We start from the raw sequence: 12,299 nt of genomic DNA, 5'->3' as shown, positions 1-12,299 counted from the left end.
TCCCCTCACTCCCTTCCCCCCCACCTCCACTCACTCTCTCCCCCCCCCCCACCTCCACTCACTCCCTCTCCCCCACTCCCACTACTCACTCCCTTTCTCTCCCCCCCGGCCGCATTGTTCTCGGGGAAGCCTTCCCCAGTCTGCAGAGACTCTGGGACGGTCCGCTCACCTCCTCACTGCTCAGCATCAGCCAGCACGACTGGCTCACAACTAAAAGCAGGTGTGGACGGCGACGGCGTGAACTGGGGTCACGCTGTCGGGACTTCAGCCCATCCGGGTCGGAGAATAGCAGGGGTGCCGGAGAATTGCCATTTTGGGTGCCTTGGGCGATTCTCTGGATTGCGCTGCGCGGAACACGACGGGACCGATTTCGCCGTTTGGGAGTATCGCGGGAGCGCGTCGGACCGGCGTCACGTGAAAAACTGACGCGGCCTCGGAGAATCGCGCCCCTAGTCATTTATATGGGGCATGGGCAGTTTCGGTGAAACCCACACAGAATTGTTTTATGCAGCCGGGAACAAAACTCTCTGTCCAGACCATCTCCCCAGCAACCGGATCGCCATTTTGAAAGGGTGCCCCAATCTCAAAGTGTGGCAGAGGGTCACCTACACGGCCCCCCCCCCCCCTAACAATGCGACCTCCCCCCACCGTAGACATATGCAACACCCTTTGTGTGCATCAGGACATAGCGCCTCCCATCCCCACCACTCCAAATGAGCATAGAACATACAATGCAGAAGGAGGCCATTCAGCCCATCGAGTCTGCACCAACCCACTTACATCCTCACTTCCACCCTATCCTCATAACCCAATAACCCCTCCTAACCTTTTTGGTCAAAAAGTGGAATTTATCATGGCCAATCCACCTAACCACCACATCTTTGGACTGTGGGAAGAACCCGGGGCACCCGGTGGAAACCCACGCACACACGGGGAGAACGTGCAGTTTCCGCACAGACAGTGACCCAAGCCGGGAATCGAACCTGGGACCATGGCGCTGTGAAGCCACAGTGTTATCCACTTGTGCTACTGTGCTGCCCGAGCATACCCCACCTTTAGCCCCCGTTCAGTTCCCCCCACCTCTTCAGGCCATTCCACTTTCAGGATCCCCCCAACCATGACGCCTCTTCATAACTCTCCCATCACCCCCCCCCCCCTCCCTCCCCTCCCCACCCTCATACCCCACCTTTCATGGGCATGGCCTCCTCAGGCCCCGTATCTTGGCAGTGCACCAGGCACCCAAGCTTAATCAGGGGCCCCATTGGTCTCCGAGTCCACCAGAGTGGCCATCTCGCCTGGTCTCTACTTTGAGAGATCAGTATTAATCAGCGCCTGGGTGAGGTCTCTCTGGTGCAGGCGCTGATTAATCGGGAGAATGCGGCCTATAACAGACTACACAAGTTCGATGAGCTTAATGGCTCATTTAAATATAATTGTCTCAATCACAACCGGCGATCCCAGTGATCCCCAAAAAGGGCAGACAACTAACAGCAAACACCAAACGCCTGCTGAACGTAATAACAACCCCATCCGGAGAGAGGACACCAAAGGTGATTGTCTCCCTGGACGCTGAGAAAGTCTTCGATGGAGTAGAATGGAGATACCTCATGGAGGTACGTGAACGGTTCGGGTTTGGAACAGCGTTCACCACGTGGGTGAAGCTCCTGTGCAGCGGTCCTATGGCGAGCGTACAGATGAATGCCACCTGCTCCGAATATTGAAGGCTGCACAGTGGTGAATGCTATCCCTGCTCCTGTTCTCACTGGCAATTGAATCATTGGCCATCGCCCTTGGATTGGCAGAATGGTGGAATGACATTCTTTTTTTTATAAATTTAGAGTACCCAATTAAGTTTTTTTCCAATTAAGGGGCAATTTAGCGTGGCCAATCCACCTAGCCTGCACATCTTTGGGTTGTGGGGGTGAAACCCACACAGACACGGGGAGAATGTGCAAACTCCACACGGACAGTGACCCAAAGCTGGGATTCGAACCCGGGTCCTCAGCGCCGTGAGGCAGCAGTGCTAACGACTGCTCCACATGCCGCCCTGTGGAATGACATTCTGAGAGGGGGCAGAGAGTATAGAGTTTCACACTATGTGGATAATCTGCTCCTCTACGTGTCGAACCACTTAGCCAGCATGGGAAAGATAAGAGGACTTCACAGGGAGTTCAGTGCCTTCTCAGGTTACAAACTTAACCTGGGAAAGAGCAAAATATTCCCATTGAACCCCGAGAGGGAGGAGCGGAACTGGAAGAACCACAGTTTAAAGTGACCCAATTCAGGTTCAGGTACTTGGGATCCAAGTGGCCCACACCTCGATGAGGCTCCACAAAAAGGAACCTCTCCAAACTGGTGGAGGAAGTGAAGAGGGACCGGCACCAGCCCTTGGAAAGGGCACCCTACTTAAACCCACGTACCCATCTTATCCCCGTAACCCAGTAACCCCATCTAACCTTTGGACACTAAGCGGCAATTTAGCATGGCCAATCCACCTAACCTGCATATATTTGGACTGTGGGAGAAACGCACGCAGACATGGGGAGAAAGTGTAAATTCCACACAGACAGTTACCCAAGGCCGGAATTGAACCTGGGACTCTGGAGCTGTGAGGCAGCAGTGCTAACCACTGTGCTAACGTGCCACCCACTTCTTCACCTGGGTTGGCAAGTTAATCATGACTTCATCTAGGGGGGTGGGGGGAGTGGGGGGGGAAGAGTTCCTAGAATATGCAAGACCATCTTACAGCAAGGGCACCACTTGGGAAGCCTGGACCTACCGAACCTTCTATTCTACCACTGGGCAGGAAAAGCGGAGAGGATGAGGAGTTGGCTAAGGGAACTAGAGGCAGACTGGGTCAGAATGGAGGAGGCCTCCTGCACATGGACATCTCTTTGAGGGTTGGTCAGCATTGCACTCCCGGCCTCCCCATGCACACACCCCAGGAGACCGGTGGTAATGGCTGCACGAAGGACATGGAACCAGTTGAGACGCTAATTCAATCTTGGCGAGATGTCCATAGAAGCCCCCATCTGCAACAACTGTAGCTACACACCGGCAAGGATAGATGCCACATTTAGGACGTGGAGGGAGGATAGATAGAGATTGAGAGAACCAGGAAAGACCAAAATTAAGGAATTACCTGAAGTATGGTTGACAGAAACCTTTGCGAATTTAACTAGGGACAAACCAAATCCACGAGGAGATAGGTAGTGAGGTGCCAAATGCCTCAAGGTAGTCTCGCAGAAGCTACACCTCCACTTGAGGGCAATGGTTCCAGGGGATAGGGAACAAGTTAGGAGAGTGTCCACTCCCAGTGCAAAGGTACCAACTAAAAAGTCATTAATCGGTCTAGCCAGCTTATGACGAACTTAAGTGGAGACCAGGAATGTTCCCAAATTACCCCAGAAAAAGTGAGTGAGGCCTCACTTAGTTGAAAAGCAGTAGGGAGGTACAGTGAGAGCTAACCATCCACCAGAGGGCGGTAATGTTCCAAATGATGGAGTCTGCAACCCAGCTGACCAGCAGAAAGGTTCCAACTAGCTTGGAGCCCATGGCCACCCAGCTTAGTGCAGAATCATGAGGCACCCTGACAGAGCTGCATTTAAAATGACCCATACTCGCCCACATGGCTGCAACACTGTCGCCCCATTTGGTGTGGATGCAGGAGCGACCCCTTCCAATTTTAGCATGGCCAATCCACCATCTTTGGGCTGTGGGAGGAAACTGAAGAACCCAGAGGGAACACATGGGGAGAACACGCAAACTCCACACAGCCAGTCACCCAAGATCGGAATTGAACCCAGGTCCCTGGCGCTGTGAGGCACCAGTGCTTGTCTTTCCGGCAGTGCTCACATCCCATGAACAAATGAAAAAAAATATTTTCCAGTGCCAACAGGAACAAAAACCAGTACAGTAATGGCTGAACTTGCCTTAATATTACCATATTGTTTTCATGATCTCCAGCGCACTTACCTTTGCCTAGCAAGCTGGGCACCCTTTTCAAATTTGTCTGCTGTATATTGCCAATACTGCGCACCAGATTTCCAGCAACAAAACTGACATTCAGGATAGCTTCATGACTCCTCTCCCAATTGGTACGTGGACCATGACCCCATGATGTCATCAATTGTGAACTGTCAATGATCTCATCTCTGATGCCATTGTTCCCCAATATTACCCTGCCAACTTTTATCTTCTTTCAAAGTGTCAGGACTGTCTCAGTAGAGCTCCTGTTTGACCTTGTATCTTTCCCATTGAGTCAGTCCCTCCTTATCTCAATTCTATTCCAATCCCTGTCTACACTCAACCTATTACAGCTCTTATTGCTAGAAGGCTCTTTGGTGTATTGATAATTTCAGGTTCTTTGACCCATATCCCCTCTTAGTCTTTAACCCTCAACAGGATGATCTTCAAAATCTCTGCTGCTTCCTCGAGCAAGGTAACATTCAGCCTCACCTTTTGTGTTGGATTGAAGTTCTTCACATCAGAAAAAACTTTGTTGGTCCACTGTAAGAGTTTATTTTATGTTATTTTATTATTTTATTCCATGGACTCATAATTGGAATGTGCCTTTAAGCAGAAAACTTAAGTTAAAGCAGCCTGCTCGTCAGGACACTGTGTTCCCAGGTTTTGTTTCAGCCAGACGCCTCGGCACCAAGTTTATCTTAGAACCAGGTTTGGAAGGAGTTGGATCAATTAGTTGGCTGGCAAACTAAAGGTTGGCTAGGAAAAGTATTCTGCCTGACAATTATCAGTAATTGGTTCCTACATGATGCTTTCTGAGAGAACTGGGCAGAAATATTTAGGCCTGATGGGCAGCATGGTGGTGCAGTGATTAGCGCTGCTTCCTCACGGCACCGAGGACCTGGGTTCAATCTTGGCCCGGGTCACGGTCTGTGGGGTGTTTGCACATTCCTCCCGTGTCTGTGTGGGTCTCACCCCCACAACCCAAAGAAGTGCAGCGTAGGTGGATTGGCCACATTAAATTGCCCCTTGATTGGAAAAACTAAAAAAAAACATTTTGCTATTGGAAATGAAAGGTACTCTCGCTCTCTCTCTCTCCTCTGCTGGCTGAAGTGAAAGAAATGCTTTATTATTCTGAAATCAGTGGGTGCTGAACACATCCTTTGCTGTGAAATTGGAACGATGCTGAGTCTGCAAGGAAGGTGAACCTTGCGAAAGGAAACCACTCGAGCCGAGAAGGAAGTACTGTGTACAGTTTTGGTCTCCTTACTTGAGAAAGGATGTACTGGCACTGGAGGGGGTGCAGAGGAGATTCACTAAGTTATTTCCAGAGTTGAGAGGATTGGCTTATGAGGAGAGATTAAGTAGACTGAGACTATGCTCATTAGAATTTGGAAGAATGAGGGGGGATCTTATAGAAACATATTAAATTATGAAGGGAATAGATAAGATAGAAGCATGGAGGCTGTTTCCACTGGAGGGTGAAACTAGAACTGGCGGATATAGCCTCAAAATAAGGGGGAGCAGATTTAGGACTGAGTTGAGGAGGACCTTCTTCACCCAAAGGTGGTGAATCTGTGAAATTCCACACCCAGTGAAGCAGTTGAGGCTACCTCGTTAAATGTTTATAAGGCAAAGATAGATTTTGAACATTAAAGGATTAAGGATTATGGTGAGCAGGTGGGTAAGTGGAGCTGAGTCCACAAGAAGATCAGCCATGATCTAATTGAATGGTGGAGCAGGCTCGAGGGGCAGATGACCTACTCCTGCTCCTAGTCCTGATGTTTGAGGACAAAGTATCAAAACCGAAGCTGAACTTCGGAAAAACACTAAATTAGAAGTCATCCAAGTGCATAAAAGATGTTTATCCTTTTATTTTTATTAATATTCTTTCCCTTTCCATGAACCTTTTGGCTCTGTGTTGTTTGTCTGTGTGTGTAGGTGATATTAAAATAGATTATTAGTTACCCACTGATAAATCATTAGTTAGTTTTTCAGCCACAAGTTTGCTGCTTTCGTGTTTCTTGGGAGTTTTGGACTCCAGAACAGGCATTAATTATTGACAGAAGTAATTTGGTGAAGAAGCTGAGGGATTTGGACCCATTGTCAGGGGCCATTCCAGGATAAGTGACCTCTCATCACCTGGGTGAGTATTGAGCTAAGAAGGCACCACTGTAACTTAGACCATAAGGAAAGTGCCGCAGTGGAGGGGTATCAATATTGATGCCTTTACGAGCCAAACTGTGCAGAAGACAAAACAGTTTCTCATTAACCTTCCTGAGATCAACCTTGTGGACCAGAACTAGATGTTCACTAACTGGGTCATTGTGCACTCCTCACAAAACCCTAGAAGGAGGAGTACTCCATGGTTTACAGGCTATCCACAAGGAGAAACAACATACCTTTGCTAAATATTCTTGGTGTAACAATGATCCTTTGAAGAAAGAGGAATCAAAAAGAAAGGATAATTCTGGAATAGCGATTTTACAAGAAGGGGTAAATTACTACAGGAGGACAAGGGAAAAGCTGAAGTCTGTGAAGTTGACAGTTTCAGAGCATCTTCATTGAAGGAATCAAATTGAGTGTGAATCTGTAGCACAAGGGCAACATTACCAGAACATGCCTGATGCAACAAAAGGTGTTGAGAAACTCCTCCATAACATTAATCCATCTAAAGCTTGTGGTCCTGATGACGTCCCAAATCATGCACTTAAAACTGAAGCAAGTGTGTTTACACCAATGTTACAATACATCTTTCAACAATCCATAAACACAGGAGAACTACCCATCAACTGGCTACGAGCTAATTCCTCTCCAATTTACAAGAAAGGATCCCAACCACTCCAGCAAACGATCAACGTATTTTGCTTAATGTTCGTTGTCAATTACCAGAACACATCATTGGTTGTCAGCTCATGAGACATCTTGCAGAACAGAATATTCTCATTGACATGCCTTTCACACAGCCAAATCAACAGAATCACCACTCTTCCACAATCTGACCTATGACCTTAACAATCGCATCACCACAGACCTCAAGCCAGATCAGACTCTTTGTAGATGACTGTAGTCTTCAGAGCTATAACTTAAACAGCAGATCAGGTTGGTCTTCAGAAAGGTCTAACTAAATGTGGTGACTGGAGACATACACTGGAGGCTTTCAGTAGTAACAAAAGGAGTTTATAGATGAACGACAAAGGCAGATAGATAACAGGCACAGAACACTCTTCAGCTCCCTTGTCCATATTGCCCAGGGTCCTGCTCCTAGGGCCCTACAGAAACTCCCGATTAGCCAGGGTCTGCTCCCACACGATTGGGCCCTGAGCCAGTCATGTAGTCCATGGAGCCCACCCCCTTAAAGGGGCCATGCTACCACATCCCTCCCCACTTAGGTCCCTTAACACACTACCCCAAAACTATGCACAAAAGTTCCAGTGGTTGACAGAGACAACCAAGGAAAGAGAGTCCATCAAAAAATCACTTGGTCCGTAGTCTTCCCGTTATCATTGATCACATAAGGCATCGGCCCTGACTGGAGCACAACCCCGTTCTTCTAAACAAGGCGAACATACAGTGACATTTGGTACAAAAACAGTGTTTCCCACCTGGAACAACTTGCCACCTCTTTGACTACTAATTCTCCTGGGACACCTGACATGCCTCCGCCCTCCCTGTCAAATTTGGAAATACAAGATCCAATCAGGTTCTCAACCGATGGCCCATGAATAGCTCAGCTGGTGTGACCCCCATGGTTGAACGAGTGGTTGAGTTGTACAACAGCAAAAACTTAGCCAACTTCTAATGAAGTGGTTTATCGGATTGATATTTAATGGCATTCTTGAAAGTTTGAATGGCCCTCTCAGCCAAACCGCAGGACGCTAGGTGGTAGGGGGCTGTCCTCTTGTGCCGTATGCCCTTTGCTCTCACAAAACACCGAAAATAATCACCTGCGAAGGGGATGCTATTGTCTGAAACAATTGACTCAAGAAGCAAACTCTCAACATAAGGCATCTACCGCGGCTGCCGAGGGAGTGGTCCCCATCTCTTGAATGGATAGCCATTTTGAGTAGTCATCTACCAGCACCAAAACGATCTTGCCCAGGAACGGGCCCACATAATCAACATGAACCTTGGTCCATGGGCGACCTGGTCATTCCCAGGGGTGAAGGGTGGCGGAAGGCAGCAAAGGTGGCGCTGTTGTACAAGTTCATCAATGGCTTTATCTATGCCTGACCACCAGACGTAACTGCGTGGCAACATATCCACCTTTGTCTGCCCTGAGATGGCGCTGTGCCACTCCTGAAATAAGGGCCCCTTGGCCCGAGATGGGACAACCACTCGTGTTCCTCACAGAAACATGCTATCTTCACATGTCAACTCGTCTTGATGAGTGAAGTAGGACCTTCTGTTCAAACTTCTCGTATCTAAGCCAGACTGTATCATCCTTTGAAAGAATACAGCTATGGATATGCCCCATGGACACTGGCAGGGTGTCTAGGAAGGTTAGGGCTCGCATGATCTCCTGGGTACATGTGGTGGCGGAATGCTCTTGGGGAGGGCAGGAGATTTACCAATTTGCGCCCCAGCATAGTTGTAAGTCACCAAATGTGGGACCCAATGCTGCACTCTTGCCAAAGCTATGGCAGTATGGGTTTATCTTTCCTTAACAGGCCTAGTAATGGCTTGCGGTCAGAAAATATGTTGAACCGTCGACCATACAAATATTAGTGGAATTTCTTCACACTGAATATAACTGCTGAGACCTTCTTTACAATCTGGGCATAGTTTTGTTCTGCTTCAGAAAGTGTCCTTGAGGCAAAGGCAGTAGGACGTTCTGAACCATCTCTAGTTTTATGGGATAAAATGGTCAGTGTACCAGAAGGGGATGCATCACATATCAGCCTGATTAATTTTCCTGGACCAAAGTGCACCAAGAGGTTTGAAGACTTGCTTCATAACTCAGCAAGCTTCCTCTTGGGGCTCTGTCCATTGCCATCACTGATTCTTCCGTAATAGTTGGTGTAACAGTGCCAGTCTTGTGGGTAGATTTGAAATAAACCTGCCACAGTAATTGGCCATAACAAGGGAGGATTTAATTTCACTGGTATTTTTGGATGCAGGGACATCTCGTATGGCTTTGACCTTTTCTTCCAAAGGGTGCAACCCTGTCACATCAATGCAAAATCCTAGATATGTCACTTCTGAGGCCTGAAAAGTACAATTTTCGCATTTTAGGCAGCTCCTGAATCACAAAACCTCTTTAATACTTATTCTGGGCTGGCCATGTGGTATTCTGGTGTTGTGCAGGTGACGAGCACATCATCAAGATAAACCATCACCGTTGGAATTTCCTGGAGGAGATTTTCTATCGTATGTTGGAAGATAGCGCAGCCTGAAGTGATGCTGAACAGCAGTCTAGTATACTGGAAGAGACCTTTGTGGATATTGATTGCAGCAAACGTCTGAGACTCCTTATCCAACTCAAGTTATGGATAGGCGTGACTGAGATCTAATTTTGAATAGGTGAGGCCTCCTGCCAGCTAACATCTTTAATTCAGGGAATTGGGTACTGATTGATCTGGGCAGCTTGATTTATAGTCAGCTTATAGTCACTCCCTTATTAACCAATCAGGTTTTTTTTTTTGTTTTTTAAAATAAATTTACAGTACCCAATTCATTTTTCCAATTAGGGGGCAATTTACCATGGCCAATCCACCTACCCTGCACATCTTTGTGTTGTGGGGGCGAAACCCACGCAAACCCGGGGAGAATGTGCAAACTCCGCACAGACAGTGACCCAGAGCCGGGATCGAACCTGGGACCTCGGCGCTGTGAGACACTATGGTGCCCAACCAATCAGGTTTAAGGACAGAGACTATTGGTGTCGCCTACTCTGAAAACTAAACCGGCTTGATTCCACCCAGCCCTTCCAATCATTTTGTGACTGCTTCAGTCTTCTGATGCAGTGCATATGGCATTGGTCAGGCTCTGAAGAACTTGGGTGTCAAATCTGGATTAACATATATCTTGGCTTTTATGCTCTCGATTTTGCCCAATTCCTCATGGAAGTCGTCTGCATACCTCCTTTAAGGTATCTTGGAGTACACCATCAAATGTTTTGAAGATTTCCAGCCATTTGAACCAATCAATCTCTTCCCAACAGACTGGGTCTATGTCCTTCCATGACAACCAAAGGCAAATTGGTCCCCTGCCCTGTGTGGGTCACTGAGGCCTTGATTGTTCTGAGGATCTTCAAAATTCCCTGTTATATGTCAAAAGCTTGGCTATAGTACTCTTCAAGACTGTGCTCCTACACAAAGATATTGGATGGCCTGCTCACCCACTATGGTCGACAAAGCCCCGGTGTTGACTTCCAACTTAAAAGGTCATTTACCCTTAAAATAATTTAATTGAGAGCCATCTTATTCAATTGGACTGCATTCAGCCGATACATTGCATGCTCTCCTTCAGTGTTCTTCAGTGGCGCTGTGGTCTGCTGCACTGGCACATTTTGCACCACACGACAATGTGCTTGAATGTGCCCCCTTTGGATGCAAGTGAAACACACAGACCTCCGAACATGGCAGGTCTCCTGGGATGATCCCTCCCGCAATAATAGCAGTCCACCTCTGATTCAGTTGGCATCCCAATTCCTTCACATTCCTTGGTTCCAGTCATGTCCCGAGGACCGGGGGTTTGAACTGTACCTGTTGATGCTGCCATAAACTTTGTGGCTGTATCGGCCCGTACTTGGTTAACCTCCCTTGCAGCCACATTTTGAAGCTGAGTGGCACCTCTTCCGCTGCCCTTCATCACCTGAGCTATCTTGATCGCTTTTTCCAATGTAATGGTGGTCACCACCAGAAGCTTTATCTGGATATTAAGGTTATGGATCCCACAAACCAGCCAAGGAGCAACATGTCGCTAAGCACAGTCGTAAACTCACAGTGCTGATCAAGTTGGCGAAGCCTGGTTATGAAGGCTGTGACAGACTCTTCATGGTATTTAATTATTATTATTTTAAAAATAAATTTAGAGTACCCAATTCATTTTTCCTATAAAGGGGCAATTTAGCGTGGCCAATCCACCTAGCCTGCACATCTTTGAGTTGTGGTGGTGAAACACTGGGGGAATGTGCAAACTCCACACAGACAGTGACCCAGAGCCGGGATCGAACCTGGGACTTTAGCGCCGTGAGGCAGCAGTGCTAACCACTGTGCCACCGCGCTGCCCCTCATAGTAAGACTTAGAACATTGGAGGATAATCGAGGACCTTGAGTTGAAATGTTCTTCAACCAATTTCACTATCTGGTCAAAGGTCTTCGAGGCGGGTGCCTCTGGGGATGTGAGGTTCCTGATCAAATTATATGTTTGGGGCCTGCAAACTGTCAGAAGTATCATCTTCTGCTTGTCCTTCCCAGTGATCTCATTCGTGGTAAAGGTGAAACGGAGTTGTTCGATGAACTGACCCCACAACTCAAACCCTGGTCCTATGGGTCTAGCTTTCCAATTATAGATTTTTCAAGTGACGGTTTAAATAATTCCAACTCTTGCTGGAACTTGTCTACGTTCTCAATTGATCCTTCTCCCTGGATTCACAATTGTGATCGAAAACGTTTACCTTGCCACCAATGTGCTGGCTTAAGGCGTCATAGACGAACTGTGGTTAGCATTGCTGCCTCACAGCACCAGGGGCCCAAGTCCAGTCTTGGGTATCTGTCTGTGTGGAGTTTTCACTTTCTCCCCGCGTCTGTTCCTCAGGGAGCTCCTTCTTCTCACGGCCCAAAGATGTGCCGGTTAGGTGGATTGGCCATGCTAAATTGTCCCTTAGTGTCCAAACATCAGGTCGGGTTATAAGGGTTACAAGAATGGGGCGGGGAGTGGGCCTAGGTAGGGTGCTCTTTCAGAGGGTCAGTGTAGACTCGATGGGCCAAATGGTCCCTTCTGCACTGCAGGGATTCTATGATACACTGCTGGCTTCCAATAGTAAACAAAGGGGTTTACCTATGAAAGGCAAACGCAGTTAGGCAGAGAATACTATACAACAGATCTGATCACTTCAGCTCCTGGTCCACACTGGCCAGGGTTCTTCATCAAGGGCCCTGTGCAAACCCCCCATTGGCTGGGCTTTGCCCGTTCCCACGTGATTGGCCCTGAGCCAGTAATGTGGTCCACACAGCCCGCCCCCTTAAAGGGGCCACACTACCACACTAATCTAGTCAAATAGGCCAATATATGAGGAATGAAATTCAATTCAGAGAAATGTAACTTCATGCTAATCAGCAATGCTCGATGTCCATCAATATCCAGCTACACAATGCATGATTCCCCCC

Source organism: Scyliorhinus canicula, chromosome 6 (assembly GCF_902713615.1).
Source record: "Scyliorhinus canicula chromosome 6, sScyCan1.1, whole genome shotgun sequence".
Classification (NCBI taxonomy): Eukaryota; Metazoa; Chordata; class Chondrichthyes; order Carcharhiniformes; family Scyliorhinidae; genus Scyliorhinus; species Scyliorhinus canicula.
The sequence above is the reverse complement of the archived record's forward strand: the minus strand, read 5'-3'. Positions refer to the sequence as shown.